Raw genomic sequence first — 18,726 nt, forward strand, 5'->3', positions numbered from 1 at the left:
GTTCACCCTCATCACCGACCAAAGATCGGTTGCCTTCATGTTCGACAACTCTCAAAGGGGCAAAATAAAAAACGATAAAATCTTGCGGTGGAGGATCGAACTCTCCACCTATAATTATGATATCATATATCGACCGGGGAAGCTCAACGAGCCCCCAGATGCCCTGTCCCGCGGCACATGCACCAGCGCGCAAGACGACCGCCTGAAGGCTATCCACAATGACCTCTGACACCCGGGGGTCACCCGGCTCGCCCACTACGTCAAAGCCCGAAATCTGCCTTTCTCCACCGAGGAGGTAAAAGCCATCACCAGGGATTGTCCGATCTGCGCGGAGTGCAAACCGCACTTCTATAGACCAGACAAGACCCACCTGGTAAAGGCTTCCCGGCCCTTTGAACGCCTGAGCATCGATTTCAAAGGGCCACTCCCCATGACCAATCGAAATATGTACTTCCTCAACGTCATCGACGAATTCTCTCGCTTCCCCTTTGCCATCCCGTGCCCCGATATGACCTCCCACATAGACATCAGAGCCCTGCACAGTGTCTTCACCCTGTTCGGTTTCCCCAGCTACGTACACAGCGACAGGGGTTCATCCTTCATGAGCAACGAGCTGCGTCAGTACCTGCTCGACAAGGGCATCGCCTCGAGCAGGACTACCAGCTACAACCCCAGGAGGAACGGGCAGGTGGAGAGGGAGAACGCGACGGTCTGGAAGACTGTCCTACTGACCTTCCGGTCCTGGAATCTCCCGATCTCCCATTGGCAAGAAGTCCTACCCGACGCACTCCATGCAATTAGGTCCCTCCTATGCACCGCCACCAACCAGACCGGGGGGTGAGATCGGGGGGGGGGGGGGGGGGGGGGGGGGGGGGGGGGCTTCAGAGGCGAGAGGGTTACCAGCAGAGGTACCAATCGCAGAAAGAACTAATGCACTGGGGCTGAAGGGCGCAAGCACCGGGATTGAAGAGGGTCAGGCACAGGGACTGAAGGGGCCAATGGTAAAGGGTGCAGGCACTGGTGTTCAAGAATGCAGGCAGCAGGGTTATAGGGTGCAGGCACTAGTTTTTAAAGATGCAGACACTGGTGTTAAAGGATGTAGGCACCGGGGCTGAAGGGGCCAATTCATTGGGGCTGAAGGGGGAAGACACGGGGGCTGAAGGGGGAAGGCACGGGGGCTGAAGGGGGAAGGTACGGGGGCTGAAGGGGGAAGGCACGGGGGCTGAAGGGGGAAGGCACCGGGACTGAAGGGGGAAGGCACCGGGGCTGGAGGGGGAAGGCACGGGGGCTGAAGGGGGAAGGCATTGGGGCTGAAGGGGGAAGGCACCGGGGGCTGAAGGGGGAAGGCACCGGGGCTGAAGGGGGAAGGCACCGGGGGCTGAAGGGGGAAGACACCGGGGGCTGAAGGGGGAAGGCACGGGGGCTGAAGGGGGAAGGCACCGAGACTGAAGGGGGAAGGCACCGGGGCTGAAGGGGGAAGACACCGGGGGCTGAAGGGGGAAGGCACGGGGGCTGAAGGGGGAAGGCACGGGGGCTGAAGGGGGAAGGCACCGGGGGCTGAAGGGGGAAGGCACCGAGACTGAAGGGGGAAGGCACCGGGGGCTGAAGGGAAAAGGCACCGGGGCTGAAGGGGGAAGGCACGGGGGCTGAAGGGGGAAGGCACGGGGGCTGAAAGGGGGAAGGCACGGGGGCTGAAGGGGGAAGGCACGGGGGCTGAAGGGGGAAGGCACGGGGGCTGAAGGGGGAAGGCACGGGGGCTGAAGGGGGAAGGCACCGGGGCTGAAGGGGGAAGGCACCGGGGCTGAAGGGGGAAGGCACGGGGGCTGAAGGGGGAAGGCACCGGGGGCTGAAGGGGGAAGGCACGGGGGCTGAAGGGGGAAGGCACCGGGGGCTGAAGGGGGAAGGCACCGAGACTGAAGGGGGAAGGCACGGGGGGTTGAAGGGGGAAGGCACCGGGGCTGAAGGGGGAAGGCACCGGGGGCTGAAGGGGGAAGGCACCGAGACTGAAGGGGGAAGGCACGGGGGGTTGAAGGGGGAAGGCACCGGGGCTGAAGGGGGAAGGCACCGAGACTGAAGGGGGAAGGCATGGGGGCTGAAGGGGGAAGGCACCGTGGGCTGAAGGGGGAAGGCACCGGGGCTGAAGGGGGAAGGAATGGGGGCTGAAGCGGGAAGGCACCGGGGGCTGAAGGGGGAAGGCACCAAGACTGAAGGGGGAAGGCACGGGGGCTGAAGGGGGAAGGCACGGGGGCTGAAGGGGGAAGGCACCGAGACTGAAGGGGGAAGGCACGGGGGCTGAAGGGGGAAGGCACGGGGGCTGAAGGGGGAAGGCACGGGGGCTGAAGGGGGAAGGCACCGGGGGCTGAAGGGGGAAGGCACCGTGGGCTGAAGGGGGAAGGCACCGGGGCTGAAGGGGGAAGGCACCGGGGGCTGAAGGGGGATGGCACCGTGGGCTGAAGGGGGAAGGCACCGGGGCTGAAGGGGGATGGCACCGTGGGCTGAAGGGGGGAGGCACCGGGGGCTGAAGGGGGATGGCACCGGGGGCTGAAGGGGGAAGGCACGGGGGCTGAAGGGGGAAGGCACCGGGGGCTGAAGGGGGAAGGCACCGGGGCTGAAGGGGGAAGGCACTGGGGCTGAAGGGGGAAGGCACCGGGGCTGAAGGGGGAAGGCACCGGGGCTGAAGGGGGAAGGCACCGGGGCTGAAGGGGGAAGGCACCGGGGCTGAAGGGGGAAGGCACCGGGGGCTGAAGGGGGAAGACACCGGGGCTGAAGGGGGAAGGCACCGGGGGCTGAAGGGGGAAGACACCGGGGGCTGAAGGGGGAAGGCACCGGGGCTGAAGGGGGAAGGCACCGGGGCTGAAGGGGGAAGGCACCGGGGCTGAAGGGGGAAGGCACGGGGGCTGAAGGGGGAAGACACCGGGGGCTGAAGGGGGAAGGCACGAGGGCTGAAGAGGGAAGGCACGGGGGCTGAAGGGGGAAGGCACCGGGGCTGAAGGGGGAAGGCACCGGGGGCTGAAGGGGGAAGACACCGGGGGCTGAAGGGGGAAGACACCGGGGGCTGAAGGGGGAAGACACCGGGGGCTGAAGGGGGAAGACACCGGGGGCTGAAGGGGGAAGACACCGGGGGCTGAAGGGGGAAGGCACCGGGGCTGAAGGGGGAAGACACCGGGGGCTGAAGGGGGAAGGCACGAGGGCTGAAGAGGGAAGGCACGGGGGCTGAAGGGGGAAGGCACCGGGGGCTGAAAGGGGGAAGGCACCGGGGCTGAAGGGGGAAGGCACCGGGGGCTGAAAGGGGGAAGGCACGGGGGCTGAAGGGGGAAGGCACCGGGGCTGAAGGGGGAAGGCACGGGGGCTGAAGGGGGAAGGCACCGGGGGCTGAAAGGGGGAAGGCACGGGGGCTGAAGGGGGAAGGCACCGGGGCTGAAGGGGGAAGGCACCGGGGCTGAAGGGGGAAGGCACCGGGGCTGAAGGGGGAAGACACCGGGGGCTGAAGGGGGAAGGCACCGGGGCTGAAGGGGGAAGACACCGGGGCTGAAGGGGGAAGGCACCGGGGCTGAAGGGGGAAGGCACCGGGGCTGAAGGGGGAAGGCACCGGGGCTGAAGGGGGAAGGCACCGGGGCTGAAGGGGGAAGACACCGGGGGCTGAAGGGGGAAGGCACCGGGGGCTGAAGGGGGAAGGCACCGAGACTGAAGGGGGAAGGCAACGGGGGCTGAAGGGGGAAGGCACCGGGGCTGAAGGGGGAAGGCACCGGGGCTGAAGGGGGAAGGCACCGGGGCTGAAGGGGGAAGGCACCGAGACTGAAGGGGGAAGGCACCGAGACTGAAGGGGGAAGGCATGGGGGCTGAAGGGGGAAGGCACGGGGGCTGAAAGGGGGAAGGCACCGGGGGCTGAAGGGGGAAGGCACCGAGACTGAAGGGGGAAGGCACGGGGGGTTGAAGGGGGAAGGCACCGGGGCTGAAGGGGGAAGGCACCGGGGGCTGAAGGGGGAAGGCACGGGGGCTGAAGGGGGAAGGCACCGGGGGCTGAAGGGGGAAGGCACCGGGGGCTGAAGGGGGAAGGTACAGGGGCTGAAGGGGGATGGCACAGGGGCTGAAGGGGGAAGGCACCGGGGGCTGGAGGGGGAAGGTACAGGGGCTGAAGGGGGAAGGCACCGGGGGCTGAAGGGGGAAGGTACAGGGGCTGAAGGGGGATGGCACAGGGGCTGAAGGGGGAAGGCACCGGGGGCTGAAGGGGGAAGGCACCGGGGGCTGAAGGGGGAAGGCACCAGGGGCTGAAGGGGGAAGGCACGGGGGCTGAAGGGGGAAGGCACGGGGGCTGAAGGGGGAAGGCACCGGGGCTGAAGGGGGGAAGGCACTGGGGGCTGAAGGGGGAGGGCACCGGGGGCGGAAGGGGGAAGGCACGGGGGCTGAAGGGGGAAGGCACCGGGGGCTGAAGGGGGAAGGCACCGAGACTGAAGGGGGAAGGCACGGGGGCTGAAGGGGGAAGGCACCGAGACTGAAGGGGGAAGGCACGGGGGCTGAAGGGGGAAGGCACCGGGGGCTGAAGGGGGAAGGCACGGGGGCTGAAGGGGGAAGGCACCGGGGCTGAAGGGGGAAGGCACCGGGGGCTGAAGGGGGATGGCATCGGGGGCTGAAGGGGGAAGGCACCGGGGCTGAAGGGGGAAGGCACCGGGGGCTGAAGGGGGAAGGCACCGAGACTGAAGGGGGAAGGCACGGGGGCTGAAGGGGGAAGGCACCGGGGGCTGAAGGGGGAAGGCATTGGGGCTGAAGGGGGAAGGCACCGGGGCTGAAGGGGGAAGGCACCGGGGGCTGAAGGGGAAGGCACGGGGGCTGAAGGGGGAAGGCATCGGGGGCTGAAGGGGGAAGGAATGGGGGCTGAAGGGGGAAGGCACCGGGGGCTGAAGGGGGATGGCACCGGGGGCTGAAGGGGGAAGGCACGGGGGCTGAAGGGGGAAGGCACCGGGGGCTGAAGGGGGAAGGCACCGAGACTGAAGGGGGAAGGCACGGGGGCTGAAGGGGGAAGGCACCGGGGGCTGAAGGGGGAAGGCATTGGGGCTGAAGGGGGAAGGCACCGGGGCTGAAGGGGGAAGGCACCGGGGGCTGACGGGGGAAGGCACGGGGGCTGAAGGGGGAAGGCATCGGGGGCTGAAGGGGGAAGGAATGGGGGCTGAAGGGGGAAGGCACCGGGGGCTGAAGGGGGAAGGCACGGGGGCTGAAGGGGGAAGGCACCGGGGCTGAAGGGGGAAGGCACGGGGGCTGAAGGGGGAAAGCACCGAGACTGAAGGGGGAAGGCACCGGGGGCTGAAGGGGGAAAGCACCGAGACTGAAGGGGGAAGGCACCGGGGGCTGAAGGGGGAAGGCACGGGGGCTGAAGGGGGAAGGCACCGAGACTGAAGGGGGAAGGCACGGGGGCTGAAGGGGGAAAGCACCGAGACTGAAGGGGGAAGGCACCGGGGGCTGAAGGGGGAAGGCACGGGGGCTGAAGGGGGAAGGCACGGGGCTGAAGGGGGAAGGCACCGGGGCTGAAGGGGGAATGCACGGGGGCTGAAGGGGGAAGGCACAGGGGCTGAAGGGGGACGGCACCGGGGGCTGAAGAGGGAAGGCACGGGGGCTGAAGGGGGAAGGCATCGGGGGCTGAAGGGGGAAGGCACCGGGGCTGAAGGGGGAAGGCACCGAGACTGAAGGGGGAAGGCACGGGGGCTGAAAGAGAAGGCACCGGGGGCTGAAGGGGGAATGCATCGGGGGCTGAAGGGGGAAGGCACGGAGGCTGAAGGCGGAAGGCACCGGGGCTGAAGGGGGAAGGAATGGGGGCTGAAGGGGGAAGGCACGGGGGCTGAAGGGGGAAGGCACCGGGGGCTGAAGGGGGAAGGCATGGGGGCTGAAGGGGGAAGGCACGGGGCCTGAAAGGGGGAAGGCACGGGGGCTGAAGGGGGAAGGCATCGGGGGCTGAAGGGGGAAGGCACTGGGGCTGAAGGGGGAAGGCACCGGGGGCTGAAGGGGGAAGGCACCGGGGGATGAAGGGGGAAGGCACCGAGACTGAAGGGGGAAGGCACCGGGGCTGAAGGGGGAAGGCACCGGGGCTGAAGGGAGTCAGAAACCGGGACTGAAGGGAATCTGGCATTGCTACTGAAGATACCAGACACCGGAGCGAAAGGAATGAATGCACCGGGGTAAATGGTGAAGGCACAGGGGTTTGAAGGGGTAGTGGAGCTGGGGAAGAGTTGGTGCGAGAAGGGGGAAGGCTCAACACTAAAGGGGAAGCTTGGAACAATGCCTGTGCCTTAGATTGGAGTTCAGGAAGCAGTAGAATGGTCAAAGCTGTGGCCTCTCAGTCAAGTTGCGTGGGGCAAGGGTGGTGTGGAGTCTTGTCCATTCAGGGAGGAAATGAAGGACTGGCCATCAATATGGTGGCTGTAGCGCATGAGTCACTGGCCATCGAGATGCAGTTACCAACGGGTGACCCTTGCAGACAAAAGTTCACCGTCAACTCTCTCTGTTTGCTTCTGCAGTGATCTGCATGAGGGAGAGATGGAGCCTTTGTAACTAGCAATCATTCTTCTGGCTCATAGAGAGGAAGGAGACGTCAACATAGGGGCCTGGCTCTCCAGAGGGATGGGGAGAACCCTGAGGAGGAAGGGGTGGCAGGACCTTCTCCAATGGAACTAGGGTACCAAGCCTCTGCACATAAGTGCATCCAAGAGGTGACAGATGCACACTGTGCAAGGAGACAAAAATATGTCCATTTCAATTGGGATCAGGCTAGCCAGAATGCAAGCCACACAGGTGTCTGGCTTTCCACAGTTACTGAGTGCCATCAATTGCACTCATATGGCTCTCTGATCCGCATGGCATCAAGGAGTGCAGTTCGTCAATTGCAAGAGCTTCCTCTCCCTAAATATTCAGTTGGTGTCCACATGAAACACATCCTCCAGGGCTGTGCTCTGTTCCCAGTGAGTGTGCATGGCTCATACATTCCGAGCAGCTCTCAGATTCCTGTCATGTTTGAGGGTTCACAACGGCTATGGGCTTGGTTCCTGGGCTCCAAGGGGTACCTACTGAGGACATGGCTGATGATGCCTGTGTGGTGGCCACAGTGTGCAGTAGAGACGAGATACAACGAGGTTCATGCTACTCACAATTTGGTGCTGTAGACCATGGGGATGCTGAAAATGAGGTTCCAGACCTTGGATCGGTCTGGTGGAGCCATGCAAGGTGGGATCCACAGAGAGTGTTGCGGATAGTGGTCACCTGCTGCGTCCTTCACAACCTGCCGCTTCAATGAAGGGGGCAGGAAATGCCCAAGGAGGAGATGGAGGATTGGCAGGTTTCCTCAGATGAGGAGGACATCAAGGCAGACGATGGAGAGGAGGACCTGGAGGGGGAGGATGTTGGCTATGAAGCAGTGGCAATGGCCAGATGATACAGACGGGTTTGGGATACACTCAGATCTGCCCAATTCATGGATGGTGATGAGTCAAACTGCTGAGCATATCCCATCATCCTAACATCCCTTCTATGAGCATTGCTCTCCTGTCTGACTGCTGGCAGTGTACACCCTCGCTGATAAGGCTCCTGTCATGGGGAGGAAACGGTTGCCCAAAGTCCCCATGTTGCAGGAGGATGATGGTGACTTGCAGTGGGAACCGTGTATTAATCCTCAGAGTTACTGCGAATGTCTGACTCCTGTCTGGCTGATGGCAGCTCACTTACTCTCAGTGACCTTGGTCATATCATGGTGCTATCACGCGGAGTCTCACCTCTCTATTTCTAAGGTCTTCCTTAGTGATCTGTGCCCTTGAAGCTCAGTGTCACCATAGGCTGAGGCTAATGGAATATGGGGCAAGAAGCAGGGCACCATGTGCAGAGAGCACATTGATAATGACTGGGATGAGTGACAGCAGCCCTGAATATTGTGGGAGTTGTCCTAATTTCCCACGAGAAACTGACATGACTAATGTGTCTAGTCACTGAGAGGTGTGATTTTCTTTTTTGTAAATTTGGAGTACCCAATTCATTTTTTCCAATTAAGGGACAATTTTGTGTGGCCAATCCACCTACCCATGTCAGGCAGGGAGGAAATGGCCGTGTGAGGGAACCATGGTTCACAAAAGAGGTTCAATGTCTTGTCAAGAGGAAAAAGGAAGTGTATGTAAGGATGAGAAAACAAGGTTCAGTTGGGTCGCTTGAGGGTTACAAGGTAGCAAGGAATGAGCTATAAAAAAAAGGATAGTAGTGGAAACTTGTGCATGGAGTCAGAAGACTCCATGGGGGCTGGTTTAGCACACTGGGCTAAATAGCTGACTTTTATAGCAGACCAAGGCAGGCCAGCAGCACGGTTCAATTCCCGTACCAGCCTCCCGAACAGGCGCCGGAATGTGGCGACTAGGGGCTTTTCACAGTAACTTCATTTGAAGCCTACTTGCGACAATAAGTGATTTTCATTTCATTTCAAAAAATAGGAGAGGCGTTGAATGAATACTTTTCTTCAGTGTTCACCAAGGAGAGGGGCCATGTTTTTGAGGATGAGAGTGTGATACAGGCGGGGAGGTTGGAGGAGGTAAATGTTCTGAGGAAGGATGTATTAGCAACTTTGAAAAACCTTAGGGTCGACAAGTCCCCTGGGCCAGATGGGATATATCCAAGGATTCTTTGGAAGGCAAGGGATGAGATTGCAGAGCCTTTGGCTTTGATCTTTGAGTCCTCACTGTCCACGGGGATAGTGCCAGAGGACTGGAGAGTGGCGAATGTTGTTCCTCTGTTCAAGAAAAGGAATAACCCTGGTAATTATAGGCCGGTTAGCCTTACTTCGGTGGTTGGTAAGTTAATGGAAAAGGTCCTGAAGAATAGGATTTATGACCATTTCGAAAGATGCAGCTTAATCCGGGATGGTCAACACGGATTCGTGAAGGGTAAGTCTTGCCTCACAAATTTGATTGAATTCTTTGAGGAGGTAACTAAGTGTGTAGATGAAGGTAGAGCAGTTGATGCCGTATACATGGATTTTAGTAAGGCGTTTGATAACGTTCCCCATGGTCGGCTTATGAAGAAGGTAGGAGGTGTGGGAAAGAGGGAAATTTGGCCAATTGGATAAGTAACTGGCTATCACATAGAAGACAGAGGGTGGTGGTGGATGGAATATTTTCAGACTGGAGACCAGTTACCAGCGGTGTACCACAGGGATCAGTGCTGGGTCCTCTGCTATTTGTGATTTTTATCAATGACTTGGAGGAGGGGGCTGAAGGGTGGGTCAGTAAATTTGCTGGTGACACCAAGATTGGTGGAGTAGTGGATGAGGTGGAGGGCTGTTGTAGGCTGCAAAGAGATATTGATAGGATGCAGAGCTGGGCCGAAAAATGGCAGATGGAGTTTAACCCTGAAACATGCGAGGTGATTCATTTTGGTTGAAAAAATTTGAATGCGGATTACAGGGTCAACGGCAGGATTCTGAGGAATGTGGAGGAACAGAGAGATCTTGGGGTTCATGTCCACAGATCTCTGAAGGTTTCCACTCAAGTGGATAGAGCCGTGAAGAAGGCCTATAGTGTGTTAGCGTTTATTAAAAGGGGGCTTGAGTTTAAGAGCCGCGGGGTTATGCTGCAACTGTACATGACCCTGGTGAGACCATATTTGGAGTATTGTGTGCGGTTCTGGTCACCTCATTATAGGAAGGATGTGGAAGCATTGGAAAGGGTGCAAAGGAGATTTACCAGGATGCTGCCTGGTTTGCAGGATAGGTCATATGAGGAAAGGAGCAGAGGGGGATCAGAGGTGACTTAATAGAGGTTTATAAGATGATGAGGGGGATAGATAGAGTGGACGTTCAGAGACTATTTCCTCGGGTGGATGTAGCTGTTACAAGGGGGCATAACTATAAGATTCAGGGTGGGAGACATAGGAGGGATGTCCGAGGTAGGTTCTTTACTCAGGGTGTGGAATGGACTGCCTGCTGTGATAGTGGAGTCGGACACGTTAGGAATTTTCAAGCGGTTATTGGATAGGCACATGGAGCACACCAGAAAGACAGGGAGTAAGATAGCTTGATCTTGGTTTCGGACAAGGCTCGGCACAACATCGAGGGCCGAAGGGCCTGTTCTGTGCTGTACTGTTCTATGTTCTATCTTTTGGGTTGTGGGAGCGAAACCCACACAAACACAGGGAGAATGTGCAAACTCCACATGGACAGTGACTCAGAGCCGGGATCGAACCTGGGACCTCGGCGTCGTGAGGCGGCAGTGCAAACAACTGCGCCACCGTGCTGCCTTACTGTGAGGTGTGATTGATTTGACTGTCATGACTGATGCCTAGTAACTGTGAGACGTGACTGATGTGTCTAGTCACTGTGAGGGGACACCACCAATGTGCTGGCAACCATGTACAAAGCACTTGGAGGAAGGTCTGGACTGAGCACCCAGCCTTTCTGTGGATCAGTTTTCTGGCCAGCATCTCAGGAAGACATGTCATCAGAACAAGGAGACATAGAAAGGGTGCAACAAGTGAAGACTTATCTCCAGAGATGAATGCTATCTGCAAGTGCTGAACACCTGTACCCATAATCCTTGACATTCAATGGCATTATCATCGCTAAATCCCCCACTATCAACACCCTGGGGGTTACCATTGATCAGAAACTGAACTGCACTAGCCATATAAATACTGTGGCTACCAGGACAGGTTAAAGGCTAGGTAGCCAGTGGCTAGTAACTCACCCCCTGACCCCCCAAAGTCTGTCCACCACCTACAATGCACAGATCAGGAGTGTAATGGAATACTCTCTACTTGCCTGGATGAGAGCAGCTCCAACAACACTCGAGAAGCTCAGCACCATCCACAACAAAGCAGCCCGCTTGATTACTGCCCCTTCCACAAACATTCAATCCCTCCACTACCAATGAACAATCTCAGCCATGTACCATTCTACACTGCAGAAACTCACCAAGGCTCCTTCGGCGGCACCTTCCAATCCCATGACCCTAACCACCTAGAAGAATAATGGCAGCAGATACCGAGGAACACAACCACCTGGAGGTTCCCCTCCAAATCACTCACCATCCTGACTTGGAAATATATCGCCGTTCCTTCACTGTCGCTGGGTCACAATCCTGGATCCCACCTTAACAGCACTGTGTGTGTATCTACATCACATGGACTGCAGCAGTTCAAGAAGGCAGCTCCCTACCACCTCCTCAAGGACAACTAGCTATGGGCAATAAATGCTGGCCTAGCCAGCGATGCCCACATCCAATAAAATAATTTTTAAAAGCTGTGCAACTAAAGAGCCTTAACCTTTCGGCAGCACAGAGTTAGCACTGCTGCCTCACAGCGCCAGAGACACGGGTTCAATTCCAACCTTGGGTGATTTTTGTGAGTGGAGTTTGCACATTCTACCAGCGTCTATGTGGGTTTCCGCCGGATGCTCCAGTTTCCTCCCACAGTCCAAAAATGTGCAGGTTAGGTGGATTGGCCATGCTAACTTGCCCTTGGTGCCCAGGGATATGTGGGTTAGGTGGAGTTTTGGGATTGCAGGGATAGTGTGGGAGTCTGGCTACGGTGCTCTTTCTTTTTTTTAAATTTAGAGCACCCAATTATAATTTTTTTTCCAATTAAGCGGCAATTTAACATGGTCAATCCACCTAACCTGCACATCTTTGGGTTGTGGGGGTGAAACCCAGGCAGACATGGGGAGAATGTGCAAACTCCACATGGACAGTGGCCCAGGCCCGGGATTCGAACCCTGGTCCTCAGCGCCGTATAGGGTGCTCTTTCAGAGGGTTGGCGCAGACTCAATGGGTAAAATGGCATCCTTCTGCACTGTAGTGGTTCTATGGTCTATGATTCTACTGCTGCTATATTTTGGTGTGTCCCAGCATCCACAGCACAGGTGGTGGGAGTCTGTTCTCTCTCACGCCCCGTTGTCTGTGATTATCCTGGGCGTCGAGACTTGGAGGGCACAGGCTTGCAATTTGGGTCTTGCAGTAGGGCAGTTCCACCCTCCTGCGGAGTTGGAGCTGATGCAGTCACAGGAAGAGGGGAAATGGAATTGTCACCTGGGTGGATGGCTGTGGATCGATTGCTGCGCATCCCGACGGGTACCCGAAGGCCCCTGGCTTCTATTTTGCAATAGAGTGAGCTCGAGAAACCCTCACGTCCTCTGGAGACAGACGTCTTGCACCAAAGTCTCATGGTAGCTGCCAGCTTCGCTGTGTCGACCTGTTTGTGTCGGAGTGCCAGCGCTATCTTGTCGGACAGAAGGCGGTACAACTTCTCAATCCTGCCTTTCAATCCGAGGAGTGTATCCGACATCCCTTGCTGATGTTCCCGACTTTGCCTTTGGAGCTCCAGCAACTGAGGCACAACCCAGTCCAGAGGCATGTCAACTGGTTGGGTCTCAACAGATTCCTGGCATCCAGCAATGCTCTGAGTGCCGGCACTCTTGGATGTCTCTGCCTCCACTAACTGTGGATCAGACAGAGTGATATGCTCACCTGTTTGTGACCCTGAAGGCCTCTCTAAAATTAGGTCCCACAGAGATGTGTGCCTCTCCACTGGCGGAGTGTGTGGGTGAAAGCTATGATGGTTCTTCAATCTCCATATCAGAGAAGTCGGGCATGATTCAGCAGACTTAAAACCAAGTCTGGTTTTGGGCACACTTGGCAGGGTGTTTCTTGGCAGCTGCAGTGCTAGATTCACCCTGCTAGTCACCGGGATTTTGCCATTTTTTTGGGGGACCTCAGGGAGTTCCTTCCCGTTCAGGCCACATTTTAGTCAATTTTCTGCCAGCGAGCTTAGCTCAGCCAGGGTAGTACAGCCAGGGTACCTGAACAGAGGAGTTCATTCATTCTTTTGAAGCACTGGATACCTGTCCTCCTGTGGGGGGGAGGGGGGGGGGGGGGGGGGGTGGAGAGCCTGGGGAGGTAAATATACATTCGGGTGCCGGAGAAACAATTACAGTGGGCAATACCCGAATGGGCTTGGTGTTGTTGTCGCTTGCTTCTCCCAGTTCTCCCAGATGGATCTCGCTGCCGTCTTGCGCTTACCTCCGCTTCTGCCGTTCCTCCCGTCTTTCGTCTTCATTCTCCTCGTTCCCTGCTCCTGGAGATGCCATGTTCGTTATTGTATCCCGTGCCTTCCTTCCGGCTCTCATTTCCCACCCTCCCCCCACCTCCCTGGTTCTCCTCTCTTGTTCCCTGTCTCTTCCCTCTCCCCCCCCACTCCCGTGGTTCGCCTTTCTTTCCTCTTAGGTTTAACTGTCGTCCCCCCCTCCGTCCCGGTCTATCTCTCCCCTTCATGCTTTGGCTACTTTCCCCTGATTCTTGGCTACCTGGCTATTCTTCTTCCTGCTCGTTGGCCACAAACAGGTCCCGGAACAATTGCGTGAATGGCTCCCACATTCTGTGGAAGCCGTCGTCTGACCCTCGGATGGCGAATTTGATTTTCTCCATTTGGAGAGATTCCGAGAGGTCAGACAGCCACCCTGCAGCTTTGGGTGGTGCTGCTGACCGCCAGCCGAATAGGATTCTACGGCGGGCGATCAGGGAGGCAAAGGCAAGGGCATCCGCCCTCCTCCCCAGGAATAGATCTGGCTGGTCCGAAACCCCGAAGACCGCCATTTACGGGCATGGCTCCACCCTCATCCCCACCACTTTGGACATTGCCTCGAAGAAGGCTGTCCAGTACCCTGCAAGTCTGGGGCAAGACCAGAACATGTGGGCATGGTTGTCTGGGCCTCCTTGGCACCGTTCACATCTATCCTCCACCTCCGGGAAGAACCTACTCATACGGTTTCTCGTTAAGTGGGCTCTATGTACCACTTCTAGTTGCGTCAGGCTGAGCCTTGCGCAGGTGGAGGTGGAGTTGACCCTATGCAGTGCTTCGCTCCAGAGTCCCCACCCTATCTCAATCCCCGGGTCCTCCTCCCATTTCTTTCTTGTTGCGTCCAGTACGGTGTCGGCCCTTTCTATCAGTCGGTCAGACATGTCACTACAGTGTCCTTTGTCTAGTATGCTTGCGTCCAGTAGTTCTTCCAGTAGTGAAAGGTTATAGATGGCATTAATGCTTCAAACCTAAGTATAAACAATTTCAGAGCTAGCGTCACCATCACAGTTTGTCATCAATACTCTTACCAGTTTTATAGATGCTGACTAAACCGTTTGCCAATTCAGTTAACAGGGAGAAAATGAATTTAATAAATAGCACCATAGTCAGTTAAGTTTCCTTCTGCAATATCAGGTGGAACTTAATTTGCATTGACAAGATTTATAAACCTATGAACTTAGTTACACAGCACAGGCTTTTTGCCACTACCCGGATTACTGGTGGGTAGGGAGCAAGTTCACAAATTTATGGTTGGCCCAGAACTGCATTACCCTCCATGTTGCAAAGGAAAACAATTGGCGGGATTCTCCAATTGCCGATGCCGAAATCACATTCGCCGATTGGCCGGAGAATCCATTTTTATGATGGAATCAGGGGCAGTGCCGCTTTCCGGATGCTCCACCCCCTCAAAAACGGCATACTCGAGGAGAATGGCGCACGCCGTTGGGACGGCCTCAGGTTGTCACCTGAGACCCTCTCCCCATGCTTCCCCCCCCCCCCCCCCCCCCACCCCCCCCCCCCCCCCCCCCCCCCCCCCCCACATGGACTAACTTCCCGATGGAATCGGTCGCATGTCCTCTCAATTTTTGGGGACCTCGCATGGCAGCTGCGGACTGTGTCTAGTGCCGCCACAGTCGGGGGGGGGGGGGAGCCATTCTGCTGGCAGGGGGGGCTTAGGTGGGGGCTGGGAGGACTGGTTTGGGACGGAGAGGGGGTTACAGGGGGGCACTTTTTGGCAGGCTGGGTCCACACATGGCTGGCGCCATGTTGTATGGCGCGGCCGCAACAGGCCGTCGCCGTACACATGCGCGGCCACGGACCCAGCCATTCTGCATCCGTATCTGCATGGGGCTTTAAGTGGTGCGGCTACTTGCCCCCCACCGGGCGGAGCATGGCCTGATGTTGGTTTAAACCCCCATTACCAAGGCTGTTTTGTCCTGAGGCAGCACGTCCTAGTCTTGGGACCACTTCTTACCAACAAATTTAAAGAATGCAGGCAATTCCTTACCCCAGACTAACTTCTTATAACCCCTTCCAGCCTCCAATCTCCACTTCACCCTCACACCAGTTCCCCGTGACCAGGCTTCTGATCCTTTCCTTTTTGGTTACCACTGCAGGTCCTCAGATCCCTGAGCAGTGGCCCGATTGTTGTTTGATCCTCTTCAATAAATTGTTTGTGTTATACCAGCTCGATGTGAATGAGGCCTACAACCCAATAATGAACACCTTGGGCCTTACCATTCAGGCTCAGGGAATGCAAACACCACCCACCCCCCTGCCCTCAACACCTCCAGGTGCGACTAATTTTTACGCCTGTAAATTAAATCTATCAGGCTGCCATCGTGGTCTACTGAACAAATACATTGGCCAATGTAATTTTAACCATACATACCAAAAAATCCTATCAATTGCTGGTTAGCATTTAGTTAGCTGATCTCATATGAGTTGCAGTTGGACCACTCCATTTGGCCTCAGCAAATGTAGGGTAGAAACACATAACACAGACCACCAATCAATTCATATTGCTCTGCATATTTGGGGATTTCCATAAGTTCCACACTGCCGGTGCTTACAATAGTGGCAGGCTAATTGAGCAGGGGTTTTCCCAACCCTGATGTCATATTTTCCTGTTCCCTTGCTGGCAGAGCACTTGGTTTTGAAGATCAATTGGACAAAGTGGACCTTAGGATTCACCCAGCTCCTCACCTCTAACGAAATGCAGGCAGCAAACATGAAGGCCTCAAAGGTAAGTCTTTCTCCCTTAATATTAGGTGAGACATTGGTGCTGGAGGCCTACTGGCAACTGTGTTTGAACAGACCCCATGCTGCCATTGTTAATATATTTTAGGACTGCACCAATTGCTGATTTTCCTCTCTCCATTTCCCTGTGTGGAGGTATAGACCAGGTCATTTAAGTCACCTGAATCCACAAATCCAGGTGAGTTTATAATTTAAACTGTTGATTGCTTTAAAATATATTGTTCTGATGTCCAATATTTTGGTTTGATAACTGAATTTCTCAGTAGCTAACCAGAGTGAAGAATCTCCATGTCTGTCAGTTGGTGCAATGTCCAAACTAATAAGTTACTTTGATGATTAATTATTCTGTGCAGCACACTTAGGATGCACAGTGTCTAACTCGTACCCAGGAACTGGGATCTCAGTTAAAGTCCCAGTGCATTATTCCTTTTTTTTTAATTTTAGAGTACCCAATTATTTTTTTTTCCAATTAATGGGCAATTTAGTGTGGCCAATCCACCTAACTTGCACATTTTTGGGTTGTGGGGGTGAAACCCACGCAAACACGGGGAGAATGTGCAAACTCCACACGGACAGTGACCCAGAGCCGGGATCGAACCTGGGACCTCGGCGCCGTGAGGCCACAGTGCTAACCCACTGCGCCACCGTGCTGCCCTCCCAGTGCGTCATTCCTTAGATGGCACAGTTAGTCAATGTACTGCCTAATGTTGAACTGAGGCACAAGACTAGAAAGGTCAATTTCAGGCCTGTACTTAGTTAACTCAGCCCTGTACTGGCAGAAATAGTAATACAATAATTAATCAGAGAGCTGCCTGGATGAATTTCTTCAAAGTTTGGTGTGAAAACTCTCAACTATGGTGATGAGTCTCATACTAAACTGGCCAAATAAGTTATTTTGTTTGCAGAATATTCAATTATTTATGCAATGTTCAAAATATAACAACAGGGTATAATTGTGCAGCTTCCTGGCTGATTTGCTTGCATGGTGTCCTCCAGTGCTTCACTCTGTTGCACACATTGTACTCTGGGTTTATTAAAATTAGATTCTCCCCATCCTCAATACCTGATAGGTAGAATGTAGCAATAAAACTAAAGAGCAAAACCTCATTTGATTGCTCATTTTGTTATTGCAGCATCGTCACCACAACAGGAGCTAAGGGACCGAAACAAATGCGTATGACTGTTCTAAGCAGTGGATCTGTGGAAATAGTGACGGTCCCTTGACACCCACAACTGCAACATTGCCTGAAATGAAAACAATAAAAACAAATATAAATTTATTGTAACTTTCCACAGATGTATCTTTGATTTTAAATCAAGCAGTGTTCATCATATTTTCCTGGCCTATTTTCTCCATCACTCGCACAAAAGAAATGGACAGGTTGAATTTTCCGATTCTGCCAGCAGTAGGTTTTGTGGCAGGCAGGAGTGGAAAATTTGGAGTGAGGTCAGATTACCACCAGCGGAAAAATGAGTTGGAGTTTTCCCCTCGCCACTTTCATGGTGGGAGACCGACGGGCCGTCTTTCCCACTGAGCCATGTCGGGAATGTTTTTTGCATGTATTAGCATGTTAATGCGAACTCATTAAAAATGCACTCCATTAGAATCACATTCCCCTCCTAAATTCATGCAACTCCAGTGAGATAAGACTGGTCTAAATTACACCCAGATATAAGTGGCGTGCAGCTGTCCACCCTCACTTCACTTGTGATTTTGAGGTGAATGAAACATTCAAATCCGACCTGCAACAGCGCTGCTCCGGTTCCTCAGCGATACCAATGTTAGCCCATACTGGTGGGGGTGTATGGTAGGGCTGCTCACCATGGCTGCCTTGGGTGTTGTGCTGGACTGCTCAACTTGGCTGTCGGGCTACTCTGGCATTGTGCATTGGTTCTCAGGCAGTACCAAGGGTGAAAGGGGCTAGGTAGGTTTGGCGAAGCGGGAGGATGACAGAGACATTAGGGTGAAGGGGTTTGGTAGGGTTGGAGGGGGTGACAATAGCAAGCACAGGGAAAATTGGGGTGGGAAGCTGGAATTTGACATGCAACAGTGGGCAGAGATGGAGTGATTCCATTTGCGTGAAGAGGACGAGAAACACACAGAGTCTAGAGTACAAAAGGTGTGAGGGGTGTTAATAAAGTACAAGAGTGACAGATTGTACAGAGACCCCTGGAGCAGGGAGCAAAGGGAAACAGCCTTATGTTTACTTAGAAGTTGGAGAGCTGAGTGAGAGATGACCCCTGGGTTGATGCCAAGTGGTCAAGGTGAGAGATTAAAGGCCGTCCGGGGGCTCTGTGGGCCATGCTACAGGGCTATGCATGGCTGGCATGTTGGGTTCCCGTTCCAGGAAGAGCCAAGGCCTGTGTGCTCAATGGGGATCAGGCACAGCTTGGTATGTGGGGTATGGGCTTAGCCTCACTGTTGTTTTAAAACAATTTTAATGAGGTATTTTTGGCATTACAAACAACAACAGTATAAAAACAATGTACAAAGAACAATAAACATAGTGCAAACACCTACTCCCATCCCTCCAAGACCTGCCTATTTAGCCCCCTATTCCACGCTACACTAGACCCCCTCCCGCCCCCCCGCCCCCCCCCTCCCCCTCCACCGCTGACTATTAATTCTCCGCAAAGAAGTCGATAAATGGTTGCTACCTCAGGACGAACCCTAACACTGACCCTCTCAAGGCGAACTTAATCTTCTCTAGGCCGAGAAAGCTAGCCATGTCGGTTAACCAGGTCTCCGACTTCGGGGGCTTTGAGTCCCTCCAAGCTAATAATATCCATCTCCGGGCTACCGGGGAGGCAAAGGCCAGAACATCTGCCACTTTCTCCTCCTGGATACCCTAAAAATCGCCACCTCTGGACTCATTG

General features: G+C 55.5%; 1 long non-coding RNA gene across 1 annotated transcript in view; it reads left to right on the plus strand.

Moving 5' to 3' along the window:
• LOC119979132 overlaps positions 1-17,135 on the plus strand; it is a 44,231-nt gene extending 27,096 nt beyond the window's left edge. The window contains exons 2-3 of the long non-coding RNA XR_005463647.1: positions 15,735-15,835; positions 16,983-17,135. This is a non-coding gene — a long non-coding RNA (uncharacterized LOC119979132). The remainder of the gene's footprint in view (positions 1-15,734; positions 15,836-16,982) is intronic.
• The last annotated feature ends 1,591 nt before the right edge of the window (positions 17,136-18,726 follow it).

Source organism: Scyliorhinus canicula, chromosome 15, assembly GCF_902713615.1.
Source record: "Scyliorhinus canicula chromosome 15, sScyCan1.1, whole genome shotgun sequence".
In the NCBI taxonomy this organism is placed as follows: domain Eukaryota; kingdom Metazoa; phylum Chordata; class Chondrichthyes; order Carcharhiniformes; family Scyliorhinidae; genus Scyliorhinus; species Scyliorhinus canicula.